This window comes from Meles meles, chromosome 1 (genome assembly GCF_922984935.1).
Source record: "Meles meles chromosome 1, mMelMel3.1 paternal haplotype, whole genome shotgun sequence".
In the NCBI taxonomy this organism is placed as follows: domain Eukaryota; kingdom Metazoa; phylum Chordata; class Mammalia; order Carnivora; family Mustelidae; genus Meles; species Meles meles.
This window is the reverse complement of record NC_060066.1, coordinates 69317899-69344191: the sequence shown is the minus strand read 5'-3', so window position 1 is coordinate 69344191 and position 26293 is coordinate 69317899.

The following is a 26293-nucleotide window of genomic DNA, read 5'->3' as shown; positions in this document are numbered from 1 at the left end:
AGTGCTCACATCCTCAGAGATTTCTTCCATTCTTCTTCTTCTTTTTATTGTGATTAAAAAAAAACACACATAACATAAATTTATCATTTTACCAATTTTTAAGAGCATGGTTTGGTAATATTAACTATATGTACCTTCTTGTGTAACAGATCTTTAGTACTTTTTCTTCTTGCAAAACTGACACTATATTCATTGAACAATGACTTCCCTTTACCCCTTTCCCCAGCTTCTCGTAACCACTATTGTACTTTCTGTTTCTATGAGTTTGACTGCTTTAGGTACCTCATAGAGGTGGGATCACACAGTATTTGTCTTTTTGTAACTGGCTTACTTCACTTAGCATAATATCCTGAAGTTTCAGCCATGTTGTAGCATGTGAAAGGATTTCTTTCTTTTTTAAGGCTAACTAGTTTTCCATTGTACATATGCACCGCGTTTTCTTTATCCATTCATCTGCCAATGAACATTTAAGTTGCTTCCATCTCCTGGCCATTGTGGATAATTCTGTAATGAACGTGGGTGTGTAAATATCTCTTTGAGGTCCTATTTTCAATTCTTTTGGCTATATACCCAGAAGTGTGTTTGCTAGATCATATGGTATTTTCAAGGCATGTCCATACTGTTTTCCATGCAGCTGCATTACTTTATATTCCCACCAACAATGCACAGGGGTTCCAATTTCCCCACATCCTCACCAAATACTTGTTATTTTGTTTGTTTGTTTGTTCATTTGTTTGTTTGTTTAATAGTGGTCATCCTGGGGTGGCTTGGTGGTTCAGTCAGTTAAGCATCTGACTTTAGCTCAGGTCAGGCTCTCAGCATCCTGAGGAAAAAAACCCTGTTAGGCTCCCCACTCAGCTGGGTGTCTGCTTATCCTTCTTCCTCCCCTTCTGTCTCTCCCCCTGCTAGTGCTGTCTCTCTCTCATATAAATAAATAAAATATTAAAAAAAAACAGTGGCCATCCTAATTAGCACAAGGTGATATCTTATTGTGGTTCCAATTTACATTTTCCTGGTGGTTAGTGATGTTGAGCATCTTCTGATATGCTTATTGGTCATTGGTATGTCTTCTTTGAAGAAATATCTATTCAAGTCTTTTGCCCATTTTTAAATAGATTTATTTGTGTTTTTGTTATTATTGAGTCATAGGAGTTCTTTATATATTCTGGGTATTAATCTCTTATCAAATATGTGGCTTACAAATATTTTCTCCCTTTCTGTAGAATGCCTGTTCATTCTGTTGGCTGTTTCCTTTGCTACCCAGAGATTTCTTCTATTTAAGACTTCTTCCTACTTCACTTTGCTCCTGATTTATATCTGTGCTCCTCACTCTTTCTTGCACATCTCTTTGTACTTAAGCCTTGCCTTGCCATGTCTTTCCCTTTGTCTTTGCCTTCTATACAATCTAGCATAGGATTAAAACGTGGAAACTCAGTAGTTGAGATGCCAAATCGAATGACTTAAGTGCCCAGGCCATGTCTTCAAATGTTTTCTGAATATCTCAAAACTCTCTCGTTGCCAGCCTTTAAGGCCTTACAGTTCTCTTCCTTCCACTTTCTTCTTATCTAAGCAATTGTTAAGTCCTCTCGATTTCTTTTGGACAATGAGTCTTAAATTGAAAACTTCTTTTCCATTCCCAGGATCACTGTGAACCAATCTTAATGAACACAGCCCTTCTCCATGTGATCTCCCATTCTACTCTCAGCTGTGTTTTTGAACAACGAAAAGGTCAGGCCATTGTTGTCTTATTAGGATCCTATGGTGACGTCCAATCACTCCTAGAGTAAAACTAAAAGTTTCCCTTGGCTTTCAGTTTTGCCCTATAAAGGTAAGAAATACATTTTATACTCACAATTAACAGTATGGTCCTTCCACTTTGGCCAAATGATGTCCTTACTTTGTCTCTGAAATACCTTCTTTATCTCTGCTTCTGTATGTTCCCTGTCTCCTAGAAGACTCCCACCTGACTAAAATAATTCAAGTCCTACTCCTTTCTCGAATCCTAACCTTCCAGTATGCCCTTCTGTCTCCCCTGACAACTAACTAAAATAATCTTTAGCCTAACTTGGAATGTCCTAACCATCTCTCTCTGTTTTAACACACCAGGTTAATGCTTTCATTAATATTATAGAATTTTCATTTGGAATATCCCTACATTGTACTTTTCTTTGAGCAGTGAGGACCAACAAAATTAAAGTAATTTTCCTAATTCTGAGTTATAGATTTTGGGAAAGTCGAAACAATGATTTTTTGTTCCACCATAGCTGTTCCAGAGAAACCCCCCAAACAAACAAATCTTCCCCTCCCAAACAAAACAAAATGAGAGAAAATGCCCAAACAATTAACTTTGTAATAACCTTTGGCCAGTTCCCCATAGATCTAAAACTCTCAAATTTAAAAGCTACGGACTGGTGTTCTCTGAATTTTTTCCAAGCAATTAATACTCCAAATAGCTATGACCCAAGAGCAAGCGGACTCTAGGACCCGTAAACAATGTGCTAGGTGAGGAAGCAAAGGCTCATTATGGACACTTATTAATGACTCTGTCTGTGATCATGGGTGGTTCGCTTAACTTCCTGATATTCACCTCTCTATTTGCAAATAGAGATAAGACTGGGGTGCAAGAGGTACTGCTTTTAAAAGCTTTTAGCCCATGAAAGGTGAGATATGAATTATGACATTAGACTAGACAAATTTTCTTTTTTTCTCTCTCTTAGTAAATAGGAGATTATCTGTTTATTTATAGATAATCCATCCTATTCTAAAGGAAGAGTTTTAGATCAGTGTTCAAAATATATACTATGAGACTTTATTTTTTTAAGTAAAAAATGCTAGGGTAAATGGACAACAAGTAGTAGGAAAAATAAGAGACGAACGGAAAAAATGAGATGATAAAAAATAAGAGTGGAATCAATAAATAGAAAGTGTGTCTTGAGATGCAATCCACCTGCTACAGATGGACTGCAAATCTGACTATGAGATTTCTAGCAGCCAATTCAGATAGAAGACCATGATGAGTTCAATGATTCATGGAGTCCATACATAAAAACAAACCAACTGCTCAAAGGCATAACTATTCCTGGTACTAAGATCAGAGGGAAATTTCCCATTCTAAACAATGACATTCAAGTAATGAAGAGAGGCATGCACAAGAGTTGAATTAGTGATGCAAAAATTCTCCCTTTTGATGTTCTTTAGGTTTTTCTTTTTAAAATATTTCTTTCTCCACGATATTTTTCAATAACAAGAAGTTGATAGTAAGGCAATATTGGTCAAAAACTTGGGTAGGTGAAAAATAATTTTTAGGGGGAATTTGAAAGGAAATACTAGGGAGTGGCAAATTCACATGTAAGAAGAACAGGCCAAGAGTACAGAAATGACAAGCTTTTAGGTCAAACCAAGGGCAATATAGGAAGTCAGAAGCCATCTGGACACATTAAGTGTGGTGCCAAAGCCCTGAAGTAGCAGAGTCTTAATTTTAAGCAAAAGATAAAGAAAATGAACTTGCAGTTGGGACAAGGTCATAATATAATTATAATGAATAAAATTATTTTAACATTTAATGGGCCTCTTCTGCGATTTCATTTCATTTATACCATTTCTAGAAAAAGTGATATATTTAATTATACTGTAATTGTCCTGGAAGGACTTCTACATTTAAACTATGATTAGCTTTGACCATTAGTGCACTATGAAGGAAGTAAAGGCAACAGAAAAGGTGATCAAATGGCATGAACAGGCAATTCAAAAAGGAAGAAATTTTTATTCTTATGTCACCTGTATAGTCAATCTGCATTAAGTATTTTCAGTTTTACTAATAAATAAATATTATAAATCACAAATACACATTAAAACATCAGTGATGGGGCACCTGGGTGGCTCATTAGATTAAGCCTCTGCCTTCAGCTCAGGTCATGATCTCAGGGTCCTGGGATGAAGCCCTGCATAGGATTCTCTGCTCAGTGGGGAGCCTGCTTCCCCCTCTCTCTCTGCTTCCCTCTCTGTCTACTTGTGATCTCTCTCTCTCTCTGTCAAATAAATAAATATAATTTCTTAAAAAATAAAACATGAGTGATATGCTAGTATTGTCTATTAATTAAAATTACACAGCAATTTTTTAATTTGAGTGATAATGCATAACATTGGCTCTCTTTTACCTTACTGGTGGAAGCTGCAAATGGACACAGCCTTATAGGGTAGTTTGGTGAGACATATGAAAATCCCTAAAAATCAACATATGCTTAAATTGAGGAAGTCCACTTCTAGGAATTTATTCTTAGGAAATAATTTAGAACAAGACTAAAAATGTTCACTGAAGAAATTTTAAGTGATTCTTGAAAATATAAATACTAAAAAAATCCAACAATAGGTAATTAGTTTAATAAATTATAATTCATCCACAGAATAGAATACTATGCATTCATAAAAGCTGAAGGTGTCATAGTAAAATTCTTGTCCTGAGAAGATGTTCATGATTGTTTTGTGTTAAAAGCAGGTTACATTATGAGGTATTATCATGCTACAGTAATCAAGGGAGTGTGGTTGTGGTATAAATTTAGATAAATAGATTGGTGGAATGAAATATAGAGGCCAGAAATAGGGGCAAAAATATGCATAATTGATTTTCAACAAAGGCACAACACATTTGAAAAGGAAAAGGAAAACCTTGCAACAAATAATGTTAAAAGAACTAGATGCCCGTGTGAAAAAAGAAATGTACCTCTTCCCCCTACCTCACACCACACACCAAAAAAACAAAACAAAACAAAACAAAAAACAAAAAAACGAGATGGGCTTCTAGAAGAAAACATAGGTAAATCCTTTGCAGTTTCTGGAAGGGTCAAGTTTACTTAGTTAACTCACATAAAGAACTATCCATACAACATAAAATCGATAAATTGGCTTTATCAAAATGTCATCATAAAAATACACCATTAAGACAATGAAAAAATGCACCACAGACTGGGATTAAATATTTACAATCCATATATCTGACAAAATACTTGCATCTGGTGTCATAAATAATGCCAACAAGTCAATATTAAAAAAAAAAATTTTTTTAAAATGAGCAAAAGTTTTGAGCAGATACTTTACAAAAGACATATAAATGGCCAATAAATCCATGGAAAGGTGCTCAATAACATTAGATATACCATTTAAACACAATGTAAATTGATGCAAATTAAATGCAAATTAAAACCACAATGATCTACAACTCTATACCAACCATATTGCTAAAATTTAAAAACGGAAAGTTAAATGTTGGTGAGTATATGTAGCAAGTGGAACTTTCATAAGTTTTTGATGGAAGTGTAAAATGGTACTATCACTTTGGAAAATTGTTTGACAATTTTGAAAATAAAATTAAGCATTTATCTACCTTGTGATCCTGTAATTAAACTCCTCAGTTTTTACCCAAGAGAAATGAAAGCATCTGTCCACAGAAAGACTTGCATAATATTTGTATTAACTCCAAACTGGAGACAACCCAATGTCGATTAATAGGTAAAGGGATGAGCTATTTGTGGTTTCATACCCACCTGGTTTCATACCGATGAACTACTTTTAACATTAAAAACCTTGATAAGGGGCACCTGAGTGGCTCAGTGGGTTAAAGCCTCTGCCTTTGGCTCAGGTCATGATCCCAGGGTCCTGGGATCGAGCCCCGCATCAGGCTCTCTGCTCGCCAGGGAGCTTGCTTCCCTTCCTCTCTCTCTGCCTGCCTCTCTGCCTATTTGTGATCTCTGTCAAATAAATAAAATCTTGAACAAACAAACAAACAAACAAAAAACCACCTTGATGAATCCGAAGCTACTACTAAGTGAGAGAAGCCAGACAGAAAAGAGTACATACTGTTTGATTCCATTTCTATGAACTATATGAACGAACAAAACAATTCTATGGTGAAAAAAAAAATCAAAACAGTGGTTGCTTTTGGTGAAATAGGTAGGGCTTGGCCGGAAAAGAGCATGAGAAAACTTGCTAGACAAGAATATTTCTTGATCAGTAACTATTACATAAATGTGTCCATTTGTCAAAACTCACCAAACGTGTGCTTAAAATCTGTGCATTTTATTTGTGGAAGTCATTTTCTAAGAAGACACTTGAAAATCCCCGTATCTTAGCACTCATACCTCATCACATGATAACTGGGGTGGTCTGTGTGACCCTTAGAATACATTGGAAGTGATACATATCACTTCTGGGACTGGGTTATAAAACACACTTAAAAAGATGCTTCAATTTTGATCTTGCTTTCGTCCTTTTCCTCTTTTGGATCATTTGCTCGAAGGAAGCCAGCTGCCATGTTTTGAGGATACTCAGGTATCCGTGTGAAGAGGACAAGCAACCCCCAGTTTAATAACCACTTCCTGGCCAGAGACTGCCAACATCCAGAGACGGAGTTGGGAAAGGTTGGTCCGGTCTTCAGATGGCTGTAGCTTGCCTGGCATGTTCATAGCAACCTCATTGGAGACTCTGAGCCAGAATCACCCACCTAAGCCACTCTCTGATTCATGACCCATAGGAACTGTGTGAGAATAATGGATGTTTATTATTATTTTTTTAAGCTGCTAAAATTTGAGGGTACTCTTTTTATTTTTTTGAAAGATTTTATTTATTTATTTGACAGACAGAGATCACGAGCAGGCAGAGAAGGGGGGAAGGAGGCTCCCCACTGAGTATAGAGCCCAATGTGGGGCTTGATTCCAGGACCTTGGGATCATGACCCGAGCCAAAGGCAGAGGCTTTAACCCACTGAGCCACCCAGAACCCCTTTTTATTTTTTTTTTAATTTTTTTTTTATTCATTTGAGAGAGAGAGAGAGGACAAGCAGCGGGGAGGGTCAGAGGGAGAGGCAGACTCCCCAGTGAGCAGGGAGCCCAATCGGGACTTGATTCTTAGACTCCAGGATTATAACCTGAGTTGAAGGCAGAAGGTTAACTGACTGAGACACCCAGGCACCCCTTAAGGGTACTTTTTAATGCAACGGTAAACAACTGATATGCTTTGCATACAAATTATACCCTAACTTTCAAATATTAGGAAAGTATAGCATTTAACATAACAGAGTAGTAGTTTATTTCTTTCTAAAATAGTATCATACATCAAAATGTTGACAATAGCTATCTGGGTGGTTGGGATTATGAGTGGTTTTCTTCTTTATGCTTATCAGTATTTTTATTTCTTCCAAGTAATACTATTATTTTTTAAGATTTTATTTATTCATTAGACAGAGAGAGAGAGCACAAGCAAGGAGAGCTGCAGAGGGAGAGGGAGAAGGATGCTCCCCCACTGAGCAGGGAGCCCTACATGGGGCTGGATCCCAGGACCCTGCGATCATGATCTGTGCCAAGGCAGACACTTAACTGACTGAGCCACCCAGATGCCCTCCTCCAAGTATTATAAAAACATCATAGCTTGTGAAATAAAAAGTTTTAATACAAGCAGAAGATGGGAGTAGGTCTTTTTTTCCCTTGTGTTCACTCATACATAGATCAAGGGTTGCTGGGGGTCCTAATGAAGTCCACCCTCTTCAAGTGATTACAGGAAAGGCAGCCATGGGTCTGGCACCCTGAGTTTTTGTCTTACTCATTCATTAGTATGGGAGAATCTACATTCATCTTAGTTTTATTTTTTATTAATTAAAAAAAATTTATAAACATATAATGTATTATTAGCCCTGGGGGTACAGGGGTACACTCTCTCCCTACACCCCTCCCCCCGGCCACTCTCAGTTTGTTTTGTGACATTAAGAGTCTCTTTTGGTTTGTCTCCCTCCCGATCCCATCTTGTTTCATTTATTCTTTTCCTACCCCCTAACCCCCCCACCCCGTTGCATCTCCACTTCCTCATATCAGGGAGATCATATGATAGTTGTCTTTCTCTAATTGATTTATTTCGCTAAGCATAATACCCTCTAGTTCCACCCATGTCGTCACAAATGGCAAGAAAGCTTTCTTTTGATGGCTGCATAGTATTCCATTGTGTATATATACCACCTCTTCTTTATCCATTCATCTGTTGATGGACATCTAGGTTCTTTCCATAGTTTGGCTATTGTGGACATTGCTACTATAAACATTCAGGTGCATGTCCCCTTTGGATCACTACGTTTGTATCTTTAGGGTTACAACAAACAAAAATACCCAGTAGTGCAATTGCTGGGTCATAAGGTAACTCAGTTTTAACTTTTTGAGGAACTCCATGCTGTTTTCCAGAGTGGTTGCACCAGCTTGCATTCCCAGCAACAGAGTAGGAGTGTTCCCCTTTCTCCGCATCCTCGCCAACATCTATCATTCCCTGACTTGTTAATTTTAGCCATTCTGATGGTGTGAGGTGGTATCTCATTGTGGTTTTGATTTGTATTTCCCTGATGCCAAGTGATGTAGAGCACCTTTTCATGTGTCTCTTGGCCATCTGGATGTCTTCTTTGCAGAAATGTCTGTTCATGTCCTCTGCCCATTTCTTGATTGGATTATTTGTTCTTCGGGTGTTGAGTTTGCTAAGCTCTGTCTAGATTTTGGATACCAGCCCTTTATCTTATATGTCGTTTGCAAATATATCCTTCCATTCTGTCAGTTGTCTTTTGGTTTTGTTAACTGTTTCCTTTGCTGTGCAAAAGCTTTTGATCTTGATGAAGTCCCAATAGATCATTTTTGACCATGCTTCCCTTGTCTTTGGTATTGTTCCTAGGAAGAAGTTGCTGTGGCTGAGGTCGAAGAGGTTGCTGCCTGTGTTCTCCTCAAGGATGTTGTTGGATTCCTATCTCACACTGAGGCCCTTCATCCATTTTGAGTCTGTTTTCGTGTGTGGTGTAAGGAAGTGGTCCAATTTCATTTTTTCTGCATGTGGCTGTCCAATTTTCACAAAACCATTTATTGAAGAGGCTGTCTTTTTTCCATTGGACATTCTTTCCTGCTTTGTCGAATATTAGTTGACCATCGAGTTGAGGGTCTATTTCTGGGCTCTCTATTCTGTTCCATTGAACTATGTGTCTGTTTTTGTGCCAGTACCATGCTGTCTTGATGACAGCTTTGTAATAGAGCTTGAAGTCCTGAATTATGATGCCACCAACTTTGGCTTTCTTTTTCAATATTCCTTTGGTTATTCGAGGTCTTTTCTGGTTCCATATAAATTTGAGGATTATTTGTTCCATTTCTTTGAAAAAAATGGATGGTATATTGATAGGGATTGCATTAAATGTGTAGATTGCTTTAGGTAGCATAGACATTTTCACAATATTTATTCTTCCAATCCAGGAGCATGGAACATTTTTCCATTTCTTTGTGTCTTCCTCAATTTCTTTCATGAGTACTTTATAGTTTTCTGAGTATAGATTCTTTGCCACTTTGGTTAGGTTTATTCCTAGGCATCTTATAGTTTTGGGTGCAATTGTAAATGGGATTGACTCCTTAATTTCTCTTTCTTCTGTCTTGTTGTTGGTGTAAAGAAATGCAACTGATTTCTGTGCATTGATTTTATATCCTGACACTTTACTGAATTCCTGTACAAGTTCTACCAGATTTGGAGTGGAGTCTTTTGGGTTTTCCACATATAGTATCATATCACCTGTGAAAAGTGATAGTTTGACTTCTTCTTTGCTGATTTGGATGCCTTTAATTTCTTTTTCTTTTTTTTTTTTTTTTTTTTTTTTTGTCTGATTGCTGAGGCTAGGACTTCTAGTACTATGTTGAATAGTAGTGGTGATAATGGACATCCCTCCTGTGTTCCTGACCTTAGAGGAAAAGCTCTCAGTTTTTCTTCCATTGAGAATGATATTTGTGGTGGGTTTTTCATAGATGGCTTTGATAATATTGAGGTGCATTCCCTCTACCCCTAAACTTTGAAGAGTTTTAATTAGGAAGGGATGCTGTACTTTGTCAAATGCTTTTTCAGCATTTATTGAGAGTATCATATGGTTCTTGTTCTTTCTTTTATTAATGTATTGCATCACATTGATTGATTTGCGGATATTGAACCAACCTTGGAGCCCTGGAATAAATCCCACTTGGTGGTGGTGAATAATCCTTTTAATGGACTGTTGAATCCTATTGGCTAGTATTTTGGTGAGAATTTTTGCATCTGTGTTCATCAAGGATATTGGTCTCTAATCTGTTTTTTGATGGGATCCTTGTCTGGTTTTGGCATCAAGGTGATGCTGGCCTCATAAAATGAGTTTGGAAGTTTTCATTCCCTTTCTCTTTTTTGAAACAGTTTCAGGAGAATAGGAATGAATAGGAATTAATTCTTCTTTAAATGTTTGGTAGAATTCCCCTGGGAAGCCATCTGGCCCTGGGCTTTTGCTCGTTTGGAGATTTTTGATGACTGTTTCAATCTCCTTACTGGTTATGGGTCTGTTCAGGTTTTCTATTTCTTCCTGGTTCAGTTTTGGCAGTTTATATGTCTCTAGGAATGCATCCATTTCTTCCAGATTGTCAAATTTGTTGGCGTAGAGTTGCTCATAGTATGTTCTTATAATTGTCTGTATTTCTTTGGTGTTAGTTGTTATCTCTCCTCTTTCATTCATGGTTTTTATTTATTTGGGTCCTTTCTCTTTTCTTTTTGATAAGTCAGGCCAGGGATTTATCAATCTTATTAATTCTTTCAAAGAACCAGCTCCTAGTTTCATTGATTTGTTCTATTCCTTTTTTGGTTTCTATTTCATTGATTTCTGCTCTGATCTTTATGATTTCTCTTCTCCTGCTGAGTTTAGGCTTTCTTTGTTGTTCCTTCTCCAGCTCCTTTAGGTGTAGAGTTAGGTTGTGTATTTGAGACCTTTCTTGTTTCTTGAGAAAGGCTTGTATCGCTATATATTTTCCTCTCAGGACTGCCTTTGCTGTGTCCCACAGGTTTTGAACCATTGTGTTTTTGTTATCATTTGTTTCCATGAATTTTTAAAATTCTTCTTTAATTTCCTGGTTGACCCATTCATTCTCTAGAAGGATGCTGTTTAGTCTCCATGTATTTGGGCTCTTTCCAAATTTCCTCTTGTGACTGAGTTCTAGCTTCAGAGCATTGTGGTCTGAAAATATGCAGGGAATTATCCCAATCTTTTGATACCAGTTGAGACCTGATTTAGGACCCAGGATGTGATCTATTCTGGAGAATGTTCCATGTGCACTAGAGAAGAATGTGTATTCTGTTGCTTTGGGATGGAATATTCTGAATATATCTGTGATGTCCATCTGGTCCAGTGTGTCATTTAAGGCCTTTATTTACTTGTTGATCTTTTGCTTGGATTGCTTGCTTTCTCCACATCCTCACCAATACCTGTTTTTTCCCTGACTTGTTCATTTTAGCCATTCTGACTCGTGTGAGGTGGTATCTCATTGTGGTTTTGATCTGTGTTTTCCTCATCTCTGGAGGCTTTTCTTATGGAATGGGTTCTTAGAGCTATGGGCTTACCATCTTTCCAGTTTCTGGAACAGCAGTAAGGAGATAGTAGTTTCCCTAGTTGCTCTAGCAAAAGTACACAGGTCTATTGGACCATCCCTGAATTGTGGCCAATTAATGTGTTGCACCTGTTTCTCCCTGGAGTTCAAAGTTGGGTCAACTCTCCCAAAACTAAATGGAAACCAAATCACTGAGTGGAGGAAATGGTTCCCCAACAAAATCTGAGTTGTGTTTACCAATGAAGGGGGAATGGCTGCAGAGAGGCCAAAAAACCAGGTATCTGTCATAACTTGAATACTGTAGCCACAAGCTACATGGCATTGTATCCTTTAGCATTCTGATTCTTCCATGCTCTCATACTCCATAGGCTCTGGGAACTTGGTCTTTCTGATAGCGTCCAGGCTCCTCCTATTTTCAAGCACTAACACCCACTTACACTCCATTTTATGAGTGAAAAAAAAAATTGGGATTTGTGTTGGAACATAAGAGCCTTTTGATGATCGTTTCAGCTCCGCGCTTTGTTTCTACTATGCATTTAGCCAAAAAGAGCAGATTGGTGGCATAAATACAATTGTAGTGCTGCTAGTCCCCTCCACAGCCTTCTTGGAGAAATAAAAGGAGGGCTCTTTATAGCAACTGTAAACCAGAGTCAAGTTTAGGCATAATACTGCCACACAACCTTTCTCTGGAATCAAGAAAGGCCAGCATCATAAAAGAAAGGAGCTTCTGTTTTGATGAAGACTTACAGAAATTTCTTTTCTTTTTTAACCTTCAGAAGAGAAATAGCAATTGGATATCTTGCTTGAGTCCAGGGTGGTAAGAAACATATCTGAAATGTGGCTAATGTAAGGATTGCAAAATATTTTTTTCTTGCTTTTTAAAAAATCTGAGCCCTTTCACAGTAAATTCCAAAGTCCTTAATATGGCAAACAAGACCCTTTAAAATTTGTTTACGTTGCTTCCCTCTATATAGTTAACTATATCCAACCCCTCCACCCCCATGAGAGAATTTGCCCATTCTCTTTTCTTGGCCTGAAATACCTTTCGCTGCTTCCTTTGGTTATTCCGTCATCTTTCAAGATGATATCACTTCCTTCCTGAAGTCTTCCTAACATCCTACTCTCTGTTAAATGCCCCATCTGATATTCCCCTAGCATGCTGTACTTAAAACTACCATAGCATGGATCCGAATGCAGCATAACGATGTATGGCCTTCATGTGCCTCTGAGTTGTTTGAGAATGAGTTTTGTTTGCTTTTTGTTTTCTTTCTTTGCCAATGCCAAGCATCATTCCTGGTATGGAGTAAACAATCAGCAAGCACTTTTTGAGTAAAGGAATAGAATCTGGGTGTTAACATAAACTTGATAGAAAGGGCCTGTGCAAGGTTCATTTACTTTAGGTATTAACCTTTGAAATTTTGTGCATTCTATATACTAGTATACTTTTAACACATGATGTCTCTAGTAAGCTGGGTGGAAATGTTCCTACTGTGCATTAGTCAAAATTTTATTAATTTGAGAGCTTTATGTATATAGAATATTAGTGTATTCCTGGCATATGCAAGCACTAGAAACTATTTAATAAACAGTGGCTATGTAATAATTTGTGTTTGAAACCCCCAGAGCTTATGGCCTGAATTCATTTATTTATTGGAAAAAAATTATAGGAATAAATTTAGTTTTAATATATACTACAGAAAATGAGCCACTTTCCATTCCTTTCATAGGAGAAGTAATTTCTGCTAATTGAATTGATGATTTCTGACATTTGGTTTTACTTTTAGTCCTGGGTCAGTTTCAAACAGTAACTCATACAGGCTGCTCCTCTGTGTAGCTCGAGAATCAGGTGCATCCGGATGAATTATGTGAAGTTCAATAAAACTCCTTCGTGCCCATCCACCTGCCCATGCTCTTGCTTTTTTATTCAGTTGACTCACAGCCCCTGAAAGGCAGAGTCAGTTTCTGATTTATCATCATTCCCATTGCATAGCACAGAGCCCGATATATAAAAGGAATGCCATAGATGCTTGTTGATTTAAAATGAACTATTTTGGCATTATTCTCGGAGGGCAACCAATGTTTACTAGGTGATTCCTTTGGTGCTAGCTATGTCTACTGCATTATCTCTCTGAAGACCTGCTGTGATCTCATGAAGCAGGTGTCTCATGATGCAGGTAACACCATAGTAGATTAGTGAATGTTGGAGTGCCGAAAGGTGAGTAGCTTGTCCAAGGTGATTCAGGCCCATCAGATTTCAAAGTGGGCAGTCTATCCAGTACATGTTAAAAGCGATATTTCTCTCACTGGGCTGCCATGAAGATTAAATGAGTTAATGTATGGAAAGCGCCCAGCACAGTGCCTGGAACATAATACACAATGCATACATCTTTGCCGTTCTTATTACTTTGCAGTTTCTCAGAGTAGATGGTAAAGAAATGTTTATTGATTTTTTTCTTTATGCCACACTTAGTAGAAAGGACATCGTTATATAAAGAGAAGAGAAGAAAAACAACACCCTTTTAGGTATGTTCTTTCTTGATATGTTTACTACAGTAACTCAAAATAGTGCTTTTAGACTTGGTTTGGGGTTTAACCCAGAAGAGTATTAGTGTCTTCACCAAGTCCTTGGTGAGCAGCATGTGTGCACTTACTGTCTATATGTTACACTTTCTTCTAGCCTGGACTTGGGAATAGCTGTGGCTTATTGCCCCTGTTGGATGTAATGGGAATTTGCCCAGTTTCTGTAGTTGATCTTATTCAACATTGAATATAGAGAGAGTTTTACATGAACCTCTTCCATTTCTATTACTTGGCCAACTCAGCGTCCTGCATTCCCTTCAAAGTCTGTAATCGTAACCCCCCTGGAAAACAGAAGGAGGTGGAGGAAGGGAGGCAGTGAATGGTATACGCAGGGTCTTAAAATGCAGTTGAGTGGTTTTGATGTCCTGTGACTGTCCTCAAAGCATTGAGGAACGTCAGTGATTTTTGGTAGTCAATGAAAAGTTAGACCTGTGTTCGATTACCTTAGGTTTGACATTTGTCCCAGATACCTATAGTGCTGAACAGTTTTATACACTCTCTCCTCCTATTTCGACAATGTCTTCTCTGGTTTGTCCTGTTTTCTCTCTATGGAGTTCAGACCCTTGGGGTTTGTTTTTATAGATGAGGATACTGAAGTGGTATTTTTTTTTTAATTAAATCTTAGTAGAGTTGCCTGGTGAGCCTGAATTTCCTACTAAATGAATCGTAAGCATTTGGTGGCAACTCTTCCCACTTTCTAGAACTTTAGAAAAGTTGGCTCTCCAACTTGAGGCTTTTCCTGGTCCTCACCTTTAGATGTGCTGGACACACCAGAAGTGGCTAGAAACAGTAGTACCAAGGGTGACACCTCCCTCCCACCTTGCTGGGAGTTTCCTCTGATCAACTGTTCTCCCAAGATTGCATCTGCCAATGACCTCACCAATTTTTTTGTCTCCACATAAATTGCTATCTTTTCAGGAGGAGCATGACAGCCTCCCTTTGCTTGGGCTTCCATTTGTACAGAACTGTTATTATGGAATAAGTTTAATGGGTCATGAATTTTGTGCAGAAAGGGAGGGTCTCTCGATGACTTTGTATGTATCAGCTACGGAGGTATTGGCTCCACAAGGAGTGCATTAGGCTAAATATTTTTAGCCAACTGACTCTGGGGGTAATAACCCTAAATGCTTCATTAAATTTTCATGGGTGAGTGACAGAAGCTATGAGGGGGGGGAAAAAAAAAACCCCAAACCCAAACCTGCCGCATTAGCTTTATGATTACACAGCTGGAGGACAGGAGTGTGGTACCTCAAAAGAATAAGAAAATGAACTTTTTGAGGAACTGTTGCCTGTCTTTTCTTCCCTTTCTTGGCCCTGTTCCCAATGGGCAGTCCTTGATCAGATTTTTTCTCTCTCCCACACCTGGCATTCCGGCGTCTGGAGACAGGTTATACCATACCAGACATTTACTGGAGTTGAACCCAGTCTGAGGTACAAGACTTTCAGACCAACACAGCTTTTCTGCAGCTTGGTAGCTCTTTGTAAACTAGGATCAGAAGGAGGGAGCAACTGTTTACTAGCTGGGGCCTTCTCCCGTGCAGGCCGCGTGTTCGAACTGAATCTGCAGATTGCCTTCTCCCGAGCGTTCTAAGAACGCGAGTGGGGCGAGAAGACCAGCCCGCATACCTTCAGGGGCTTGAGTCCCTTCCTAGGACTGAGGGCAATGTGAGCGATGCAAGCCTTCTCCCTTCCGCTCGCCCAGGGAAGCCTCAGTGGAGACGTGGACCTGCCTAACCAGGGTTGGCCGCTGGGCGCTAGCGCCCCCTCCCGCGAAGGGGCGAGGGGGCCGCCTCTGGCTTTCACCGCGGGCATTCTACCCTTGGGAATGCGTGAGAAGTTTGGACCCTTGGATCAAAGAGTAGACCCTAGGGGAAAATGAGGCAGGTCGGGAGGGCGCTGTGGTCGGTGGGGACGGTGGCGAAAAACACTGGGTACTTTGTGAAAGCCGAGGCTGGGAGCTTTGACACTTTCCCTTCCTCACCCGCTTGGCGCGATGCGGCTGGGGAGGGGACCCCACGCCCTCCGCTCTGCTCGCCTCCGTCCGCACCCGGATGCGGAGTGAGCGCAGGGGCTCCAGAGGCGCGACCGCGAACCGCGGCGCCCCGCTCGCTCGTTCGCTCCTTCTGCCTCCTCCACCCCCCCGCCGCCGCGAGTCGGCTAAGCTCTCGGAGCGCGCTCAGGAGGCACAGAAAGCGTCCGGGCGGGAGCGGGGGCGGGTGCCGGAGCCGGAACGGGAGCAGCGAGGCCCCGGGCGACGGCGCTCCGCGGGCAGACGGCCCGGAGGCAGCCACGGGAGCCGGCAGGTGAGCTAAGTCGCCGGGCGCCGGGCGGGCGGGGGGCCGCACGGGGCTGCGCGCGCGGCGGTCTCCTCCCCCGGCGCTGACGCGGGCCCGTGGCTGTCGGGGACGACGGACCCTGCGCGGCGCTTGCCGGGCTTCCCCGGGCTGGAGAGCGCGCTTGAGTGCCGTCGCCCGCCGGGCTTGGGGAGCCGCTTCCTGCTTGGCTGCGACAGCGGAGGAGGATGCTGTCCGCGTGCGTAGGTGAGGCGCGGCGGGGGCGAGCGCAGCTCCGAGTTCAGTGCCAGCAGGTGCCGGGGGCAGGGGGGAACTGGGCGCCGGACGCCGCCGCTGGGGCCCCGGGCGCGGAGGAGGGCTCCTGGGGCGCCCGTCGTGGGAGTTTGGCTGGGATGTTGCGGGAATGGCGACTGCAGTTTTCCGCCCGCTCCCTTCTCTTGCTGGGGGAAAAGGAGCGACCCCTCCTCCTTCCTCCTGGCTCTCCCTCACCACCCCCAGTCTCCTTACTTCTGACCTCGCGCCTCTTCTTTCCAGACGTCCTCACCCCAAACACTCGTCTCTCTCCGAGACCCCCTGCTCCCTCCTCCCTGCCGTGAACCCGGTTCTATCCACCTCTGAGCCCTCCCTTCCACTCCAAAACCTCCCCATTGCTCCGGAGCCCATCTCCCGGTCTCTCTAGCGGCTTCCCGGGGCCGGACCCTCTTCCCCACTCATCTGTAGAGCTCTGCCCGCAACTGTCGAACAAGCGGGTTTCTCCTACAACCCCTGCCTTTTCGCAAACACCCTCAGAGCTGGACACCTCGTCTCCCCGGACCCAAGCCGTTCTCGAGTCCTCCGTCGACTCTGTTCTGTGCTGCTCCCCGCTCTGTCCCATTCCGCAGGCTCCCCGCAGCCCCGATGGCTCTCCTCCCTGGCCCGCCCCCTTGGTTTGGGCTCCAGACTGGATGCTGTGCCTGGAACCAGAGCTCAGGGCTTTTGTTTCTGTTTTTCTTTCTTTCTTTTTTCTTTTCTCCTCCTACTGGGGAAACTTTAAGATCCCCGTGGTTCGGCTCTTAAAAAAAGCCCTAACCGGAGAGCCCAACCGCCGAGAGAATCTGGACGCAGGGAGACAGAGATGGGGGAGATGGGGGAGATCGTGTCGCTCGCCGGAAGGGAGCCATGGGGTGAGTGTACAAAGTAAATTTCAAAACAGAGGTGGTTGCTGCTGCCGGGACTCTCCTTCCCTGGCTGATTCCGTCCCGCGGAGTATTATTGTGACCCCTGGTGGGAGGGCGCGTTTTTCTCTGCACTTTTTAAAGCGCCCGTCCCCACCTCTCCCCCCACCCCCCGCCCGTCCTTGGTGGTGCTGGTGACCGAACGCGTGTGGGAGAAGAGTGAGTCGGTACAAGGGAAATCTGCTTGGAGAGGCTGATGCCCCTTGGTTCCTGCATTGCTTGTTCCCGGACCCGCCAGATTGTGTGTGCTTCACTCTAAACTACCCGCCACCCCCAACTGCATCACACAAGTCCTCATTGTTGGGGGTCTGCCTGGGCACTTCCGCCGGGGCTGGGAGAGTCTGAAGGAATGGGATGGGGGTGGGGAGGCCGGGGACGCTCGGCGAAGGAGCGCCGGCTGAAGCAGGGGGCTCCCCCAGCGGGCGGAGCAGAGAGCGCTCTGGCGCGGGCATCCAGCGCTCTGGCGACTGTCGGCGAGCGTGGTTGCGTGCCCGCGTGGGTCAGTGCCTGGCGGGTACGTTTGGAGACCCAGGTACGCCTGGACTTAGATCCTTTAGGAAGAGCCGCGAGTGGAAAGCTTGCGGAAGCGAGTGCGTCTTTTGCTGTCCTGGCGCTGGGCGGTCGGGCGGTCTGGAGAGCGGGCGAGCGGGCCAACGAGTCTTCCGAGGCGGTTGCTACTAAGCCGCTCCAGCGAGTTACCGGGACCGGAGCGAGGATCCACTATTGCGTCTCCTGCCCTCCTGCTCCCCTCCTGCTGGCGGGTTCCACGCACTTGCACAGTGTTGATGTTTTTTTTTTTTTTTTTTTTCTTAAAGATTTTATTTATTTGACAGACAGATCACAAGTAGGCAGAGGGGCAGGCAGAGAGAGAGGAGGAAGCAGGCTCCCCGCCAAGCAGAGAGCCCGATGCAGGGCTGGATCCCAGGACCCTGGGACCATGACCTGAGCCAAAGGCAGAGGCTTTAAACCGCTGAGCCACCCAGGCGCCCTGTGTTGATGGTTTTTGAATAAAGGCCTTGTGGGGGTTCCGCTGACACTTCATAACACTTAACATGTTTTCAAGTAATCATATAAATTAAAGGTGGCTTACGTTCAGAACCCCCTAATTATCCGGTTCACGTTTGTGCATTTATGTGCCAATTAGAGGTCTTCAGGAAATCCATAAAATTATAAACCATTCCCACCCCCTGAATTAGCGCGCATTGTTTTTGTTATGGATGGGAATCCTGAATTGAACAGGCAAGAAGATACATGTGCAGGTGGGTGGGGGCGAGGGAGAGGAGAGCTGGGCTGGAGTAAGGACACTTAACAGCAACCCCCTCCCCCATCTCTCTCACTTCCTATCCTGGCAGGGCTTGGTGACAATTCTGGAATCTGAAAGGGATCAAAGATTTTCTTGATTTCCTATTGAGAAGGGCAACCTAATCAGTGCTGTGTAAAAGTCAATTCTAAACAATCAGAAGTTGTCTGCTGATGTCCTTGATTGAAACCCCAGCATTCAAATGGAGTATTGAAGAACTCACAGACATAGTTTTTGAAGTGCTATTGTTCTTTTCAGTACACAGAGGTCCTCATAAAGATTTAGGACGTTCAAAATGCCCTGATTTGAAAGACTGACATTGTAACTATTTGGCGACTCTGAGGGGATCAGCAGGGATGAGAGCAGAGGCCCAGGTGGGAAGTGCAAACGTGTTGTTAAAGTCTTCTTGGGAGCAGTGCCACTATCAAGTGGGAATTCAGTTCTAAGCATCAAGTTGGCAATTAAATCTCTTCGTAAAGCAGATTTAGGGAATGGTTTTTACTAGGTTGTTTTTTTTTTTTTTTTTCTTGTCGGTTTGCTTAAGGTCTGAATAGGAATATCTGAAACATTTAATCATGTTTGTTGTATTCATCTGGATAAAAGTTACTTATTGTTGATGAAGCTCATCTCACAAGCTGTTTCACAGTATGTTTTATTTGCAAGACACACCATTGTAGGAGGCTGTAGGGAAGAGATGCCATCACTTATTGTTCTTGTTCTCTTCCCCAGGCCAGAGAGGAATCTGCTGCTTCACTCCCCTCTGCCCTCCAAAGTTATTTCCCTTAAAGGGATGGGGGTTTGGCTTGGTACCTGATAGGACCCTTCCTAAGAATTGCATTTGGTGGATATATGGATGCCTGGAGCCAACCTGCAGGCAGATGAAGAATCTAATTGAAGCAGCATTTCATTTTGATAATTCACTCAAGTCAAACATTTTGGTTTTTGCAGGAATTTAATCCCTCTCTCAAGCTAATAAAGCTAACAAAGCAAGAAAATCACAGTTTATATCTTTTAGATGGCACTTTAAAAACTTGCCTACATTGAATGCTGTTGTCAGGAGCTTTCAGCATTATTTAGGGCTTACTGTGAAGAAGAATGTGCACTGGGTGAGTTAAGCAATTGAGGATAAATCTCTTGACCTCTCAGAACCTCTGTTTTGTTATTTGCAAAACAAGGACGGTATTATCTACATTGTATGCTCTTCAAGCAATTTGATAGGGAAACTCTCTCATTGGGCCCTTTGACAGATAACAGGACTTCAGGAGAATGGTAACTTTTGGTCACAGGAAGGAGTCCTGCTAAGGAGAAAGGATATTTGGCATTGGAAGGCCAGGATGGAATCCTGACTATGTGATGTTTGGTCAATCACCTCTTCTATTGTAAGAGTGGGTTAGCATAAGTACAGCCATCTTAGCTTGAGCAGCCATCTCAGGCCTAAGAGCTGAACTTTCCCCCACCCTGCTTTAGTTCCAGAGACCCCCACCCTGCTTTAGTAACAGGAATACCTAACCCTGTAAACAGTTCCAGGAAAAACCGCTATACCTAACCCTGTAAACACTTCCAAGAAAGTACCTAACCCTGTAACCAGACCCGCAACAGCTAATCAGCCTACTGCAGAAAACTCCCCCCCGCCCCCAAGCCTCTTGTAATGACCCATAAAAACCCCTGCCTTAACTAGCCTTGGTGTCCAAGTCCCTATTCCGCTGTGTCGGGTATACTTGGGCCCAAGCTTAAGCTTGTCAAATAAACCTTGCTGTGTGACTTGCATTATCAAGAGTTTTCTCTGTCTAATTGAGGGGTGGTAGACTCCGTTCCCTAACACTGTTAATAAAAAAAAAAAGGAATAGTTTACCTTTTTGGAGCACTTACTAAGAGTCAGGCACCCTTTTAAGCACTTTGCATGCATTAGTTTATTTAATCTTTAAAAGCCATGAATAATCTTTGAGTAACCATAGGTTGATAGTTGTATTTTCGTTCCCCTTTGATTAATAAAGAAACTGGGGCCCACAGAGATGGTAACTGGTCCAAGGTCACAAAGCCAATAAGGTATAGAACTAGGGTGTTTTTTTTTTTTTAATGTATTTATTTATTTAGAGAGAGTGCGCATGCGCAGGGAGGGGCAGAGGGCAAGGTTAGGAGGAGACAATCTTAAGCAGGCTCCATCATCAGCATGGAGCCCCATGTAGGCCTCATCTTCACAATCTGGAGATCATGACCTGAGTCAAGAGTTGACAGGTAACCAACTGAGCCACCCAGGTGCCCCTAGAACTGGGATTTAAATCCAGGCTTTCTGGTTCCTGGGCCTGTGTGGCCACACACTTGCCTCTGTGTGGAGGGGTGATCCCAGCTATCTCTCATGGTGGTTGTAAAACTTAACAGGGAATAATGGAATAGACTTCAGGCAGGAGCAAGTTAATAGGTTTTTCCCAAGGTTCAGATGCTAAAACAAAATGAGTATTGTGTTATCAACAGGGCATTGGGCTGATGGTAGAACATTTTGAACACTTGGGACTTCATGATAGGTATTGGTCAGTATGTTCACATCTATCTGTGCTGTCAAAGTATTCTTTAAGTAGGTATACAGAAATTGCATTACTGCTGTTGTCTGTTACCAACTGTGATAAGCAGAGATTCTTAAAATTAAAAGGTGGCATAACAGGTAGTTAGAAGTCTGGACTTGGGTGCTAGAGTGCCTGAGTTCAGACCCTAGTTCCTCCAGCCCTGCCAGCGGTGTGGACTTGACCAACCTCTCTCTGACTTCTCCATGCTTTAGTGTCCTTGATAATAAAACAACAGTACCCACCACCTACGACTGTGGAGACAATTATAGGAATTAACACCAAGTGCTTAGAACAGAAGTGAGTACATAATGTTACTTAGCTCTGTGTCACCCTTCAAATGAAAGCCAGATTCTTCCTTTTCATAATACAATCATAATACAAAGGTCTCTGTCATTGATATCCCAAGGCCTAAGTATCCTAACAGTATCTGTTTTTGTTTTTATTTTTTTCCTAAACAGGAGGTAGGGAGAAAGAGATATAGTTCAGGATTTCAGAGAACGGTTTTGTTGTTGTTGGGTTTTGTTTTTGTTTTTGTTTTTCTAGGTCATTGGAAATATTACCTTGAACATTTACCTTCTATGTGAAGGGAATTGGGAAGTACACATAATGCTAAACTCTCCATGGAATTGCTCTTTTCAGAAACTGTTTTGAGGAAAATAAAGTGACTGTTTGATTGATTGGATTCTAGTAGTAGAATAGTCAATTCTCCCCATTTACAGATTGGAAAACAAGTCAGATTAAAGGAAACATATAAACATAATGGCTGAGAGACACCATTGGAACCCAGAATTCTTGGGATCCTTGTCCACTGCTTTTTCCTCTGGGCCAGATTGCCTCCCATACCAGGATAGAGAAGTAGCCTAAGTATAAACAAACCTTGAAGCAAGGGGAGTGTTGCCAGACAAGGAGCAGGAGCCAGTCAGATGTTCTGTACTGAAAAATGTGTCCAATAGGAAAAGAAAACCCCTCCTCTTATAAGTACATTAATATCCATGAAAACTGGCACTAAACTCAATCTATGAAATGCACATCGGGATATGAACCCATGTTAAACACACACACAGAGCAGCTGATGACTTGAACACCTCCCTTAGGTTGGAGAGCAAATGAACAAATGATTGGGTTTCTTTTTCTGTGAGATGCTCTTTGTGTTTTTCTTCCACTTAGTTTTCAGATATGGGAAGGTTTTGGTTCAGGAATCCTAAAACTCTGCCGGCTTCTATTTCATGAAATATGCAGCATATACTATTGGAGAGAAATTGTCAGCTTGCTTTTATTATTATTATTATTTTTTTTAATTTGAACCCAACATATAACCAATCTACAATACCAGTGGGGGATTCTCATAAAGAGAAAGGAAAACAGAAATAAAATTTTTGCTGAATAGAACAACTCACAGCCAAAATGATACAAGTTTTGTGATGGCCAAGATGGGTTGTTTCATTTAGGGGATAAAAATGAGAGGAGGGCAGTCCCAGACAGATGAGACCGTTCAAGGTGAACCGCAGTCTCTGTCCACCACCTACACTGAGCCTTGCAAAATAGTCAACTTCGTATATTGGCTCCAAGATGCAATTTCTGACTCTCGCTGTTGGTCAGTGTCTCTGGTTCTTGACGGGACAACTGTGATCTGTTGGCCCATCAGTTAGTCTTCCTTTCCCCCTCTTTGCCTCTTCTTGTTTTTGTCTCAGAGTGTGTCTCTCTTTCAGTCTTTGGATCAGTTCCTATCTCTTCCAGTTAGTGTCACTTTTGCTAGTGAAGACTGAAAAGTTACAAATATGTCTTTGAGACTATCTGGGAAATGGAGGAAGCTAACTCAGGGAATGCCCATAGACATTACTTCCATGCCCATTTAACACATACTTGCCTGAGCACCTTGTTTGTATCTGGCTCTGGCTTTGTGCCTGGCATTATGAACAGTACCATGGGCAAGGGTGCAGTCTCTGCCATCTAGGCACTCTACCTCATGCATAAATTACTGCCACAGTGTGAGATACGGTACAGAAAATATCTGCATGGCACTAGAAGCTTCCAGAAGAGTAATTTATTACGTCTAAAGGAAGGAAAAGGAGGGGCAAGCCTGAAAGAAGAGATTGCATTTCAGCTGGAAGCTGAAGGTTGACCAAGAATTTCTCAGGTCTTGAAGGCATCCAGACTGGGAGAACTGTGTGGGCAAACAGAGGTGGGCATGAAGGTTCGTCATTGGTTTGGAGACAGGCAAAGTTGGGTGTGGCTGTAGTGTACAATATGTGACTGAAATGGATTATTTTGTAGAGCATTTTCCAGATTGTGTTCCAAGGAACACTAGGGTTCCCCAAGATGGTTATGAGTATTTTAAAAGAAAGAACATACAGAAGGAAAAAAGTTCTGTGTCCCCCAAAGTTTGAAAAGCATTGAAAAACATAACTCACTCTTGCTAAGACATGGTATTTACTGACATATTAAAACTTCAGTAAGAAGTAAAAGCAAGCAAGCAAGGAAGCTCATTGAAATCATTAAGGTCTTCTAAACTCACTTGCCAGAGGCCCCCTCATTTCAAGGAGCCCTTTTTAAAAAGTGTCTTATGAGTTAGAGTGGGGAATGTGTTTGTAGGTAATCACTTAGGATTTTTACAAAAAGGAGTTGATTTTTTTTTTAGAAGATTTTATTTATTTATTTGACAGAGATCACAAGTAAGCAGAGTGGGGGGGGGGGGTAGTTGAAAGCAGGCTCCCTGCTTTCCCAAGCAGGGAGCCTGATGTGTGGCTCAATCTCAGGACCCTGAGATCATGACCTGAGCTGAAGGCAGAGGCTTTAACCTACTGAGTCACCCAGGAGCTCCAAAAGGAGTTAATTTTATCATAAAAGTAGTATGTGTGATTTGAAATGTAGTATAGTATATGTGAGACATACAAAAAAGTAAAAAAAATAGAGTAAAACTATGAATAAAGAAAGAAAAAGCAGCACAAAAAAAAGCTGAGAACACCCAACTTAAGAAATAGAGCCATGTAAATACAGTTGAAGACTCCTTTCCCTGATCATATCTCCTTCCCTTCTGCCAGAAGTAACCACCGTCCTTAATTTGGTGTTTATGATACCATATAATTCTTTTGAATATTCTTTTTAGAAGACAAAGAATTCCTTTGAATTCCCATTCAGTTTCTAGCTTGTCACTACAGAGATAATAAAGAAATTGTTGTTCTGTCCAGGAATTGTTGTTCTGTTCCTGGAATAAAGGACGTTTATAAGCTCTTCAGAAGAAGGAAGTATGACTTCTCCTTTTAACAGTATTTGGAATGTAGTAGATGCTCGATAAATTTCTGCTGAATTGAATTTAACTAAATGTGTGCACTCTCATGGAGTATATTAAGTTTACGTGGTAACGAAGATTGGGGAAAAGTAATTATTTTTCATTAACAGTATTGAAATTCTTTGTGATCAGAGATCTTGAAAACTTTTTTTGTTTCATTTTTGTTTTGTTTTATAATCCGGATCTGTAAGTGAATAGTAACAACTACTGACTATAAGTCCTTTTCATGTTTTCTTGACATCTTTTGGAGTCATTAATGATAACTACTTGCCCAAATCTGCCCTATTAAAATAGGTGATTCAGTAAAACAGCTATCTACTTCCATTACAGGAAAAATAACTCCAAGTGCTTTCAATCAAAAAGGATATTTGTAAATTACAATGTAATTAATTACTCAGTACCCAGACACCAAGTACTTTGAAGGTTTATACTTAGGGCCCCAAGAAATAACTTACTGCCAGTAGCAGGGTATGACCTTAGGTACAGTCATGCCAACACAAGAATCTCTCTTGATATATGTAAGGGACATCTTGAAAAATCTCCATCTGAAACTTATGTCATATTTTCCTTTTATGTTATCCTAGCCTGTATTCCTGAATTACTCCTGTTTACATGTCAGCGTGCAGTGAATGTTGGAATATTGCTGAGGGATACATGGTAGAAAGAATGAAAGGATGAATAAAGTGGGAGACCCATAGTCTCAGTGGGGGGAGACTTTTATTTCATATGAAATCGTGGTTGTATGGGAGATGGTAGATTAGCTTTTCCCATGGGGCTGGATGTTGATCATGGCTGACAGTCCACCCGCATGATTTTCTTCCTCTGATTTCACCAGTACTGATTTCTCTGAGTAATTTTGGGAGCACGAGTAAAATTCCAAGAGATAGAATGGGGATCAGCTTTGGGTTCGAATGACCTTCAACAATGCAGACAGCACACGGAGGGTCAGGAAGAAATGCCATAGACTGCCATGCCCACATGATTGCCTACAGATGCCCATGGGCTAGGAGGACGGCACATGGCGGTGCTTGTCTTGAATTGGAGGACACATTCTGAGCAAAATTATATGCATGCTCACAAAAGTTCTAAATATAGAACACAACCATTCAGACATTAAAATTAAACCAGAAGTGCCGGTAATCCACTTGTGGATGAAGTCAAAGATGGGTCAACCATATGCTGAATCTGAGCTCTGGTATGTATTTTTAGAACATAGTGAATGCAAAAAGGTTACTGTGATTTATTCCTTTGGGAAACTGAATAGATTTATAAGCCACATAGAAGTTGGGGTCTTGCCAACCTTCTGCTATCTAACTTAGTAATTTTAATGTGGTTGAATTTATCAATCTTTTCATTGATGGTTAGTACTTTTTATGTCTTGTTTAAGAAAGTCTTTTTTTTTAATCCCGATGTCCTAAAGATATTCTCCTTTATTATCTTCTAAAAGTTTTATTGTTTTGCCTTTCACATTAAGTTCTGTAATCCACGTGGAGAGAGAGAGAGTATGTATGGTGTGAGGTAGCAATTTATTTTATTCCTAATTTTCTTCTGTATAGAAAAGAGTCATCGAGGCATTTAGGGTCAGTTTCTAGGTGTATATTTTGTCTACTCTTTGCCCAGACTACATTTCTTTATTATTATAACTTTATAGTAAATCTTGGT